This window comes from Phyllobates terribilis, unplaced genomic scaffold (assembly GCF_046119375.1).
Source record: "Phyllobates terribilis strain yellow unplaced genomic scaffold, ASM4611937v1 Scaffold_108__1_contigs__length_5656254, whole genome shotgun sequence".
Taxonomy (NCBI): Eukaryota; Metazoa; Chordata; class Amphibia; order Anura; family Dendrobatidae; genus Phyllobates; species Phyllobates terribilis.
The window spans coordinates 3,375,179-3,387,497 of record NW_027362868.1 but is presented as its reverse complement, the minus strand read 5'-3'; the positions used below and the strand labels follow the sequence as shown (position 1 = coordinate 3,387,497).

General features: G+C 45.8%; 7 non-coding genes and 3 pseudogenes across 7 annotated transcripts; all 10 read right to left on the bottom strand.

Annotated features, from left to right (window-relative positions):
• Positions 1 to 220: 220 nt before the first annotated feature.
• Positions 221 to 312, bottom strand: LOC141201059 (U2 spliceosomal RNA; annotated as a pseudogene).
• Positions 313 to 1,427: 1,115 nt separating this feature from the next.
• Positions 1,428 to 1,618, bottom strand: LOC141200132 (U2 spliceosomal RNA). Its single transcript, XR_012271862.1, has one exon. It is a non-coding gene; the product is annotated as a U2 spliceosomal RNA (small nuclear RNA).
• A 1,115-nt stretch (positions 1,619 to 2,733) lies between these two features.
• Positions 2,734 to 2,924, bottom strand: LOC141200131 (U2 spliceosomal RNA). Its single transcript, XR_012271861.1, has one exon. It is a non-coding gene; the product is annotated as a U2 spliceosomal RNA (small nuclear RNA).
• Positions 2,925 to 4,039: 1,115 nt separating this feature from the next.
• Positions 4,040 to 4,230, bottom strand: LOC141200472 (U2 spliceosomal RNA). Its single transcript, XR_012272192.1, has one exon. It is a non-coding gene; the product is annotated as a U2 spliceosomal RNA (small nuclear RNA).
• Positions 4,231 to 5,345: 1,115 nt separating this feature from the next.
• Positions 5,346 to 5,536, bottom strand: LOC141200130 (U2 spliceosomal RNA). The gene has a single exon (XR_012271860.1). It is a non-coding gene; the product is annotated as a U2 spliceosomal RNA (small nuclear RNA).
• A 1,115-nt stretch (positions 5,537 to 6,651) lies between these two features.
• On the bottom strand, positions 6,652 to 6,842 carry LOC141200129 (U2 spliceosomal RNA). The gene has a single exon (XR_012271859.1). It is a non-coding gene; the product is annotated as a U2 spliceosomal RNA (small nuclear RNA).
• A 1,112-nt stretch (positions 6,843 to 7,954) lies between these two features.
• LOC141200127 (U2 spliceosomal RNA) lies at positions 7,955 to 8,145 on the bottom strand. Its single transcript, XR_012271858.1, has one exon. It is a non-coding gene; the product is annotated as a U2 spliceosomal RNA (small nuclear RNA).
• Positions 8,146 to 9,260: 1,115 nt separating this feature from the next.
• Positions 9,261 to 9,461, bottom strand: LOC141200946 (U2 spliceosomal RNA; annotated as a pseudogene).
• Positions 9,462 to 10,255: 794 nt separating this feature from the next.
• LOC141201058 (U2 spliceosomal RNA) lies at positions 10,256 to 10,347 on the bottom strand (annotated as a pseudogene).
• Positions 10,348 to 11,462: 1,115 nt separating this feature from the next.
• LOC141200126 (U2 spliceosomal RNA) lies at positions 11,463 to 11,653 on the bottom strand. Its single transcript, XR_012271857.1, has one exon. It is a non-coding gene; the product is annotated as a U2 spliceosomal RNA (small nuclear RNA).
• Positions 11,654 to 12,319: the final 666 nt, after the last annotated feature.

Sequence of the window (12,319 nt, the reverse complement as noted above, 5' to 3'; positions counted from 1 at the left end):
AGAAAATTTGAAGTGCTTGTGCAAATGTGCCATAAACTCAAGTGGGGTTCCCAATCCCAGTGAGTTAAGGCACCCCAGGGTCACCACTCCTGGGGCACTTCACACTTCGGGCTTTCGATCTTCCCCGGCCCAATGGCGTCGATCCTGGGGGGCCATGCTTTCCACCAGATGACTATATTAGCCACCTGGCGTACTAACAAGCGCCTAAACCCCAGTGTGCATAATGTATCAATCTACTAGGGCGGCCAACATCCAAAACCGCCTTTTCGAAAGATACTACACTTGATCTTAGCCAAAAGGCCGAGAAGCGATAACCAGAATTGGTTTCAAACTACGGAGCCACCCAAGGATCCTAAAAAGTCCATTTGTGGAGATGAGCTCCTGGACTCCCGTTAAGAAGACATGTTGTCAACCTCTAGATCCCTTACATGCCTGCACTTTTCGGCTTGCTGCTGCTGCAATCCACGCGTTTTAGATCTGCATAACTCCACCTCTTTAAACACAGCACCTTCACCCCCTGCTGTTCCCACCCGCCTCAACACCGTTGGAAGGGAGGAGAACCAATTAAGGCGGGGGGTGGGGTGGAACGAGCAGCTGTCTACCCTTAGCAGGAGGGCTCCTGATTACATACCTCTCCTGCTGCTGCTGCTGCTGGCTGTCCAGCAGCAGACTGAAGGTGGCTGCTGCTGTGCACAGGTATATAAAGGCTCAGAGCCTATTATGACACGCGCAGCCAGCGTTCCATTGCCACATTCCATCTACTGCAGGCAGGATACCTGGCTGGCTGAATGTCGCTGAGAAGCTCACAGAGACCGCCATAAGCAACAGTTTAACAGAATGCCACAGACTAATCAACCAAACTTTTTGGGTTGGGTTCTCTTTTATAGTCTGCAGGCATTAAATGAAAGAAGTCAGTGTTCCAGCAGAAGGAGACAACGTTTCAGAAAAGGCATTGTAGCAAACCAAAAAAGAAATTTTAAGCGCAGCAGAGTAACCAGCGCACATACCTGTTAGCTCAGGTGAGTTTAAAAGGCTGCTGTTGATAACAAGGGCATTTGCTAAATAGATGGTGTGTGTGCAACAATATACTGAAAGGTCAATTATATTGTGCAGCTTATCTCACCACCTGTAGTTATTTAGGTGAAAGCTCCAAAATGCTTGCCTAATATGTCTGTTTATCCAAAAGGAAGTAAAAAGGGAGAGCTAGAAAGATAGCATTGCATCACATTACATGGCAATGCAATGCACAGTTGCTGAAGTTGAACCAAAATGAGCTTGTAATCTGGCTTCTGCAACTTTGAACATGAAAAATCCAATGAGGAGAAGAAAAGCAGAGCCAAAGAGTCCATCCCAAAATCCGACAAACAAGCAAAATGAACAAAAAACATTGAATTCAATTCTTTCTGATTTTAGAAACTGCATTAAAGAAGGGGTGCACCGGTCCTGGAGATACTGCAATACCAGGTCAATGCGTGGAGTGGACAGAGCAAGCTCTTTTTCCATCTCCCTGTTCTAAAAATCCATTTAATATATGGTCCCCAGATAGGGGACGTATCAGATATTAAACTGATAAGAACAGATACTACACTTGATCTTAGCCAAAAGGCCGAGAAGCGATAACCAGAATTGGTTTCAAACTACGGAGCCACCCAAGGATCCTAAAAAGTCCATTTGTGGAGATGAGCTCCTGGACTCCCGTTAAGAAGACATGTTGTCAACCTCTAGATCCCTTACATGCCTGCACTTTTCGGCTTGCTGCTGCTGCAATCCACGCGTTTTAGATCTGCATAACTCCACCTCTTTAAACACAGCACCTTCACCCCCTGCTGTTCCCACCCGCCTCAACACCGTTGGAAGGGAGGAGAACCAATTAAGGCGGGGGGTGGGGTGGAACGAGCAGCTGTCTACCCTTAGCAGGAGGGCTCCTGATTACATACCTCTCCTGCTGCTGCTGCTGCTGGCTGTCCAGCAGCAGACTGAAGGTGGCTGCTGCTGTGCACAGGTATATAAAGGCTCAGAGCCTATTATGACACGCGCAGCCAGCGTTCCATTGCCACATTCCATCTACTGCAGGCAGGATACCTGGCTGGCTGAATGTCGCTGAGAAGCTCACAGAGACCGCCATAAGCAACAGTTTAACAGAATGCCACAGACTAATCAACCAAACTTTTTGGGTTGGGTTCTCTTTTATAGTCTGCAGGCATTAAATGAAAGAAGTCAGTGTTCCAGCAGAAGGAGACAACGTTTCAGAAAAGGCATTGTAGCAAACCAAAAAAGAAATTTTAAGCGCAGCAGAGTAACCAGCGCACATACCTGTTAGCTCAGGTGAGTTTAAAAGGCTGCTGTTGATAACAAGGGCATTTGCTAAATAGATGGTGTGTGTGCAACAATATACTGAAAGGTCAATTATATTGTGCAGCTTATCTCACCACCTGTAGTTATTTAGGTGAAAGCTCCAAAATGCTTGCCTAATATGTCTGTTTATCCAAAAGGAAGTAAAAAGGGAGAGCTAGAAAGATAGCATTGCATCACATTACATGGCAATGCAATGCACAGTTGCTGAAGTTGAACCAAAATGAGCTTGTAATCTGGCTTCTGCAACTTTGAACATGAAAAATCCAATGAGGAGAAGAAAAGCAGAGCCAAAGAGTCCATCCCAAAATCCGACAAACAAGCAAAATGAACAAAAAACATTGAATTCAATTCTTTCTGATTTTAGAAACTGCATTAAAGAAGGGGTGCACCGGTCCTGGAGATACTGCAATACCAGGTCAATGCGTGGAGTGGACAGAGCAAGCTCTTTTTCCATCTCCCTGTTCTAAAAATCCATTTAATATATGGTCCCCAGATAGGGGACGTATCAGATATTAAACTGATAAGAACAGATACTACACTTGATCTTAGCCAAAAGGCCGAGAAGCGATAACCAGAATTGGTTTCAAACTACGGAGCCACCCAAGGATCCTAAAAAGTCCATTTGTGGAGATGAGCTCCTGGACTCCCGTTAAGAAGACATGTTGTCAACCTCTAGATCCCTTACATGCCTGCACTTTTCGGCTTGCTGCTGCTGCAATCCACGTGTTTTAGATCTGCATAACTCCACCTCTTTAAACACAGCACCTTCACCCCCTGCTGTTCCCACCCGCCTCAACACCGTTGGAAGGGAGGAGAACCAATTAAGGCGGGGGGTGGGGTGGAACGAGCAGCTGTCTACCCTTAGCAGGAGGGCTCCTGATTACATACCTCTCCTGCTGCTGCTGCTGCTGGCTGTCCAGCAGCAGACTGAAGGTGGCTGCTGCTGTGCACAGGTATATAAAGGCTCAGAGCCTATTATGACACGCGCAGCCAGCGTTCCATTGGCACATTCCATCTACTGCAGGCAGGATACCTGGCTGGCTGAATGTCGCTGAGAAGCTCACAGAGACCGCCATAAGCAACAGTTTAACAGAATGCCACAGACTAATCAACCAAACTTTTTGGGTTGGGTTCTCTTTTATAGTCTGCAGGCATTAAATGAAAGAAGTCAGTGTTCCAGCAGAAGGAGACAACGTTTCAGAAAAGGCATTGTAGCAAACCAAAAAAGAAATTTTAAGCGCAGCAGAGTAACCAGCTCACATACCTGTTAGCTCAGGTGAGTTTAAAAGGCTGCTGTTGATAACAAGGGTATTTGCTAAATAGATGGTGTGTGTGCAACAATATACTGAAAGGTCAATTATATTGTGCAGCTTATCTCACCACCTGTAGTTATTTAGGTGAAAGCTCCAAAATGCTTGCCTAATATGTCTGTTTATCCAAAAGGAAGTAAAAAGGGAGAGCTAGAAAGATAGCATTGCATCACATTACATGGCAATGCAATGCACAGTTGCTGAAGTTGAACCAAAATGAGCTTGTAATCTGGCTTCTGCAACTTTGAACATGAAAAATCCAATGAGGAGAAGAAAAGCAGAGCCAAAGAGTCCATCCCAAAATCCGACAAACAAGCAAAATGAACAAAAAACATTGAATTCAATTCTTTCTGATTTTAGAAACTGCATTAAAGAAGGGGTGCACCGGTCCTGGAGATACTGCAATACCAGGTCAATGCGTGGAGTGGACAGAGCAAGCTCTTTTTCCATCTCCCTGTTCTAAAAATCCATTTAATATATGGTCCCCAGATAGGGGATGTATCAGATATTAAACTGATAAGAACAGATACTACACTTGATCTTAGCCAAAAGGCCGAGAAGCGATAACCAGAATTGGTTTCAAACTACGGAGCCACCCAAGGATCCTAAAAAGTCCATTTGTGGAGATGAGCTCCTGGACTCCCGTTAAGAAGACATGTTGTCAACCTCTAGATCCCTTACATGCCTGCACTTTTCGGCTTGCTGCTGCTGCAATCCACGCGTTTTAGATCTGCATAACTCCACCTCTTTAAACACAGCACCTTCACCCCCTGCTGTTCCCACCCGCCTCAACACCGTTGGAAGGGAGGAGAACCAATTAAGGCGGGGGGTGGGGTGGAACGAGCAGCTGTCTACCCTTAGCAGGAGGGCTCCTGATTACATACCTCTCCTGCTGCTGCTGCTGCTGGCTGTCCAGCAGCAGACTGAAGGTGGCTGCTGCTGTGCACAGGTATATAAAGGCTCAGAGCCTATTATGACACGCGCAGCCAGCGTTCCATTGCCACATTCCATCTACTGCAGGCAGGATACCTGGCTGGCTGAATGTCGCTGAGAAGCTCACAGAGACCGCCATAAGCAACAGTTTAACAGAATGCCACAGACTAATCAACCAAACTTTTTGGGTTGGGTTCTCTTTTATAGTCTGCAGGCATTAAATGAAAGAAGTCAGTGTTCCAGCAGAAGGAGACAACGTTTCAGAAAAGGCATTGTAGCAAACCAAAAAAGAAATTTTAAGCGCAGCAGAGTAACCAGCGCACATACCTGTTAGCTCAGGTGAGTTTAAAAGGCTGCTGTTGATAACAAGGGCATTTGCTAAATAGATGGTGTGTGTGCAACAATATACTGAAAGGTCAATTATATTGTGCAGCTTATCTCACCACCTGTAGTTATTTAGGTGAAAGCTCCAAAATGCTTGCCTAATATGTCTGTTTATCCAAAAGGAAGTAAAAAGGGAGAGCTAGAAAGATAGCATTGCATCACATTACATGGCAATGCAATGCACAGTTGCTGAAGTTGAACCAAAATGAGCTTGTAATCTGGCTTCTGCAACTTTGAACATGAAAAATCCAATGAGGAGAAGAAAAGCAGAGCCAAAGAGTCCATCCCAAAATCCGACAAACAAGCAAAATGAACAAAAAACATTGAATTCAATTCTTTCTGATTTTAGAAACTGCATTAAAGAAGGGGTGCACCGGTCCTGGAGATACTGCAATACCAGGTCAATGCGTGGAGTGGACAGAGCAAGCTCTTTTTCCATCTCCCTGTTCTAAAAATCCATTTAATATATGGTCCCCAGATAGGGGACGTATCAGATATTAAACTGATAAGAACAGATACTACACTTGATCTTAGCCAAAAGGCCGAGAAGCGATAACCAGAATTGGTTTCAAACTACGGAGCCACCCAAGGATCCTAAAAAGTCCATTTGTGGAGATGAGCTCCTGGACTCCCGTTAAGAAGACATGTTGTCAACCTCTAGATCCCTTACATGCCTGCACTTTTCGGCTTGCTGCTGCTGCAATCCACGCGTTTTAGATCTGCATAACTCCACCTCTTTAAACACAGCACCTTCACCCCCTGCTGTTCCCACCCGCCTCAACACCGTTGGAAGGGAGGAGAACCAATTAAGGCGGGGGGTGGGGTGGAACGAGCAGCTGTCTACCCTTAGCAGGAGGGCTCCTGATTACATACCTCTCCTGCTGCTGCTGCTGCTGGCTGTCCAGCAGCAGACTGAAGGTGGCTGCTGCTGTGCACAGGTATATAAAGGCTCAGAGCCTATTATGACACGCGCAGCCAGCGTTCCATTGCCACATTCCATCTACTGCAGGCAGGATACCTGGCTGGCTGAATGTCGCTGAGAAGCTCACAGAGACCGCCATAAGCAACAGTTTAACAGAATGCCACAGACTAATCAACCAAACTTTTTGGGTTGGGTTCTCTTTTATAGTCTGCAGGCATTAAATGAAAGAAGTCAGTGTTCCAGCAGAAGGAGACAACGTTTCAGAAAAGGCATTGTAGCAAACCAAAAAAGAAATTTTAAGCGCAGCAGAGTAACCAGCGCACATACCTGTTAGCTCAGGTGAGTTTAAAAGGCTGCTGTTGATAACAAGGGCATTTGCTAAATAGATGGTGTGTGTGCAACAATATACTGAAAGGTCAATTATATTGTGCAGCTTATCTCACCACCTGTAGTTATTTAGGTGAAAGCTCCAAAATGCTTGCCTAATATGTCTGTTTATCCAAAAGGAAGTAAAAAGGGAGAGCTAGAAAGATAGCATTGCATCACATTACATGGCAATGCAATGCACAGTTGCTGAAGTTGAACCAAAATGAGCTTGTAATCTGGCTTCTGCAACTTTGAACATGAAAAATCCAATGAGGAGAAGAAAAGCAGAGCCAAAGAGTCCATCCCAAAATCCGACAAACAAGCAAAATGAACAAAAAACATTGAATTCAATTCTTTCTGATTTTAGAAACTGCATTAAAGAAGGGGTGCACCGGTCCTGGAGATACTGCAATACCAGGTCAATGCGTGGAGTGGACAGAGCAAGCTCTTTTTCCATCTCCCTGTTCTAAAAATCCATTTAATATATGGTCCCCAGATAGGGGACGTATCAGATATTAAACTGATAAGAACAGATACTACACTTGATCTTAGCCAAAAGGCCGAGAAGCGATAACCAGAATTGGTTTCAAACTACGGAGCCACCCAAGGATCCTAAAAAGTCCATTTGTGGAGATGAGCTCCTGGACTCCCGTTAAGAAGACATGTTGTCAACCTCTAGATCCCTTACATGCCTGCACTTTTCGGCTTGCTGCTGCTGCAATCCACGCGTTTTAGATCTGCATAACTCCACCTCTTTAAACACAGCACCTTCACCCCCTGCTGTTCCCACCCGCCTCAACACCGTTGGAAGGGAGGAGAACCAATTAAGGCGGGGGGTGGGGTGGAACGAGCAGCTGTCTACCCTTAGCAGGAGGGCTCCTGATTACATACCTCTCCTGCTGCTGCTGCTGGCTGTCCAGCAGCAGACTGAAGGTGGCTGCTGCTGTGCACAGGTATATAAAGGCTCAGAGCCTATTATGACACGCGCAGCCAGCGTTCCATTGCCACATTCCATCTACTGCAGGCAGGATACCTGGCTGGCTGAATGTCGCTGAGAAGCTCACAGAGACCGCCATAAGCAACAGTTTAACAGAATGCCACAGACTAATCAACCAAACTTTTTGGGTTGGGTTCTCTTTTATAGTCTGCAGGCATTAAATGAAAGAAGTCAGTGTTCCAGCAGAAGGAGACAACGTTTCAGAAAAGGCATTGTAGCAAACCAAAAAAGAAATTTTAAGCGCAGCAGAGTAACCAGCGCACATACCTGTTAGCTCAGGTGAGTTTAAAAGGCTGCTGTTGATAACAAGGGCATTTGCTAAATAGATGGTGTGTGTGCAACAATATACTGAAAGGTCAATTATATTGTGCAGCTTATCTCACCACCTGTAGTTATTTAGGTGAAAGCTCCAAAATGCTTGCCTAATATGTCTGTTTATCCAAAAGGAAGTAAAAAGGGAGAGCTAGAAAGATAGCATTGCATCACATTACATGGCAATGCAATGCACAGTTGCTGAAGTTGAACCAAAATGAGCTTGTAATCTGGCTTCTGCAACTTTGAACATGAAAAATCCAATGAGGAGAAGAAAAGCAGAGCCAAAGAGTCCATCCCAAAATCCGACAAACAAGCAAAATGAACAAAAAACATTGAATTCAATTCTTTCTGATTTTAGAAACTGCATTAAAGAAGGGGTGCACCGGTCCTGGAGATACTGCAATACCAGGTCAATGCGTGGAGTGGACAGAGCAAGCTCTTTTTCCATCTCCCTGTTCTAAAAATCCATTTAATATATGGTCCCCAGATAGGGGACGTATCAGATATTAAACTGATAAGAACAGATACTACACTTGATCTTAGCCAAAAGGCCGAGAAGCGATAACCAGAATTGGTTTCAAACTACGGAGCCACCCAAGGATCCTAAAAAGTCCATTTGTGGAGATGAGCTCCTGGACTCCCGTTAAGAAGACATGTTGTCAACCTCTAGATCCCTTACATGCCTGCACTTTTCGGCTTGCTGCTGCTGCAATCCACGCGTTTTAGATCTGCATAACTCCACCTCTTTAAACACAGCACCTTCACCCCCTGCTGTTCCCACCCGCCTCAACACCGTTGGAAGGGAGGAGAACCAATTAAGGCGGGGGGTGGGGTGGAACGAGCAGCTGTCTACCCTTAGCAGGAGGGCTCCTGATTACATACCTCTCCTGCTGCTGCTGCTGCTGGCTGTCCAGCAGCAGACTGAAGGTGGCTGCTGCTGTGCACAGGTATATAAAGGCTCAGAGCCTATTATGACACGCGCAGCCAGCGTTCCATTGCCACATTCCATCTACTGCAGGCAGGATACCTGGCTGGCTGAATGTCGCTGAGAAGCTCACAGAGACCGCCATAAGCAACAGTTTAACAGAATGCCACAGACTAATCAACCAAACTTTTTGGGTTGGGTTCTCTTTTATAGTCTGCAGGTATTAAATGAAAGAAGTCAGTGTTCCAGCAGAAGGAGACAACGTTTCAGAAAAGGCATTGTAGCAAACCAAAAAAGAAATTTTAAGCGCAGCAGAGTAACCAGCGCACATACCTGTTAGCTCAGGTGAGTTTAAAAGGCTGCTGTTGATAACAAGGGCATTTGCTAAATAGATGGTGTGTGTGCAACAATATACTGAAAGGTCAATTATATTGTGCAGCTTATCTCACCACCTGTAGTTATTTAGGTGAAAGCTCCAAAATGCTTGCCTAATATGTCTGTTTATCCAAAAGGAAGTAAAAAGGGAGAGCTAGAAAGATAGCATTGCATCACATTACATGGCAATGCAATGCACAGTTGCTGAAGTTGAACCAAAATGAGCTTGTAATCTGGCTTCTGCAACTTTGAACATGAAAAATCCAATGAGGAGAAGAAAAGCAGAGCCAAAGAGTCCATCCCAAAATCCGACAAACAAGCAAAATGAACAAAAAACATTGAATTCAATTCTTTCTGATTTTAGAAACTGCATTAAAGAAGGGGTGCACCGGTCCTGGAGATACTGCAATACCAGGTCAATGCGTGGAGTGGACAGAGCAAGCTCTTTTTCCATCTCCCTGTTCTAAAAATCCATTTAATATATGGTCCCCAGATAGGGGACGTATCAGATATTAAACTGATAAGAACAGATTTTTTTTTTTTTTTTTTTTTTTTATTCTTTTTTTTTGAAAGCCCGAATTCGTGTACAAAACCCGAGTGCGCTTAAAAAAGTGACAAGTGCCACAAAAAAAGTGCACTAGGATGCTGGTCTTCTTGAAACCCTCTCCAAAAGGAGAAGGGTCCCCCAAACCATTCCCCGTCCCTCCGAGCCAAAAGGCCACAGCGAGGAACAGGGACAAAAAGCCACCTCCAGCCGAAGCCAGAGGCGACCCAATCTTACCCCCAGCACCTGCCCGAGTTCTCACCCGAGCAAGGCACTGGGAGCCAAAGACTGTGCTCCCCTCCCGGAAGAGGGGAGCCAACAACGCTCTCCTCCCGAAAGAGGAGAGCCAGGGGGGTTCAGGGGGGAGCGGAACCTGATGGCCACACACTCCCCCCCTAGACCTGCCAAGAGAGGAACCCGTAAGGGAACCGCATCCCGACAAAATCCTAGTAGGACGTGACACACGTGAATAAGTGGACACACAGTGACAAAGAAATTAAATAAATAGTGAAGGTTTCACAGTATAATACTGCCCGGACCTTCGACCGGGAATTGAAAAATTCCCCATCCTAAGGCCAGAAGGCCCGGAATAAGGGTGTGTGCGAAGAAAGAAAATTTGAAGTGCTTGTGCAAATGTGCCATAAACTCAAGTGGGGTTCCCAATCCCAGTGAGTTAAGGCACCCCAGGGTCACCACTCCTGGGGCACTTCACACTTCGGGCTTTCGATCTTCCCCGGCCCAATGGCGTCGATCCTGGGGGGCCATGCTTTCCACCAGATGACTATATTAGCCACCTGGCGTACTAACAAGCGCCTAAACCCCAGTGTGCATAATGTATCAATCTACTAGGGCGGCCAACATCCAAAACCGCCTTTTCGAAAGATACTACACTTGATCTTAGCCAAAAGGCCGAGAAGCGATAACCAGAATTGGTTTCAAACTACGGAGCCACCCAAGGATCCTAAAAAGTCCATTTGTGGAGATGAGCTCCTGGACTCCCGTTAAGAAGACATGTTGTCAACCTCTAGATCCCTTACATGCCTGCACTTTTCGGCTTGCTGCTGCTGCAATCCACGCGTTTTAGATCTGCATAACTCCACCTCTTTAAACACAGCACCTTCACCCCCTGCTGTTCCCACCCGCCTCAACACCGTTGGAAGGGAGGAGAACCAATTAAGGCGGGGGGTGGGGTGGAACGAGCAGCTGTCTACCCTTAGCAGGAGGGCTCCTGATTACATACCTCTCCTGCTGCTGCTGCTGCTGGCTGTCCAGCAGCAGACTGAAGGTGGCTGCTGCTGTGCACAGGTATATAAAGGCTCAGAGCCTATTATGACACGCGCAGCCAGCGTTCCATTGCCACATTCCATCTACTGCAGGCAGGATACCTGGCTGGCTGAATGTCGCTGAGAAGCTCACAGAGACCGCCATAAGCAACAGTTTAACAGAATGCCACAGACTAATCAACCAAACTTTTTGGGTTGGGTTCTCTTTTATAGTCTGCAGGCATTAAATGAAAGAAGTCAGTGTTCCAGCAGAAGGAGACAACGTTTCAGAAAAGGCATTGTAGCAAACCAAAAAAGAAATTTTAAGCGCAGCAGAGTAACCAGCGCACATACCTGTTAGCTCAGGTGAGTTTAAAAGGCTGCTGTTGATAACAAGGGCATTTGCTAAATAGATGGTGTGTGTGCAACAATATACTGAAAGGTCAATTATATTGTGCAGCTTATCTCACCACCTGTAGTTATTTAGGTGAAAGCTCCAAAATGCTTGCCTAATATGTCTGTTTATCCAAAAGGAAGTAAAAAGGGAGAGCTAGAAAGATAGCATTGCATCACATTACATGGCAATGCAATGCACAGTTGCTGAAGTTGAACCAAAATGAGCTTGTAATCTGGCTTCTGCAACTTTGAACATGAAAAATCCAATGAGGAGAAGAAAAGCAGAGCCAAAGAGTCCATCCCAAAATCCGACAAACAAGCAAAATGAACAAAAAACATTGAATTCAATTCTTTCTGATTTTAGAAACTGCATTAAAGAAGGGGTGCACCGGTCCTGGAGATACTGCAATACCAGGTCAATGCGTGGAGTGGACAGAGCAAGCTCTTTTTCCATCTCCCTGTTCTAAAAATCCATTTAATATATGGTCCCCAGATAGGGGACGTATCAGATATTAAACTGATAAGAACAGATACTACACTTGATCTTAGCCAAAAGGCCGAGAAGCGATAACCAGAATTGGTTTCAAACTACGGAGCCACCCAAGGATCCTAAAAAGTCCATTTGTGGAGATGAGCTCCTGGACTCCCGTTAAGAAGACATGTTGTCAACCTCTAGATCCCTTACATGCCTGCACTTTTCGGCTTGCTGCTGCTGCAATCCACGCGTTTTAGATCTGCATAACTCCACCTCTTTAAACACAGCACCTTCACCCCCTGCTGTTCCCACCCGCCTCAACACCGTTGGAAGGGAGGAGAACCAATTAAGGCGGGGGGTGGGGTGGAACGAGCAGCTGTCTACCCTTAGCAGGAGGGCTCCTGATTACATACCTCTCCTGCTGCTGCTGCTGCTGGCTGTCCAGCAGCAGACTGAAGGTGGCTGCTGCTGTGCACAGGTATATAAAGGCTCAGAGCCTATTATGACACGCGCAGCCAGCGTTCCATTGCCACATTGCATCTACTGCAGGCAGGATACCTGGCTGGCTGAATGTCGCTGAGAAGCTCACAGAGACCGCCATAAGCAACAGTTTAACAGAATGCCACAGACTAATCAACCAAACTTTTTGGGTTGGGTTCTCTTTTATAGTCTGCAGGCATTAAATGAAAGAAGTCAGTGTTCCAGCAGAAGGAGACAACGTTTCAGAAAAGGCATTGTAGCAAACCAAAAAAGAAATTTT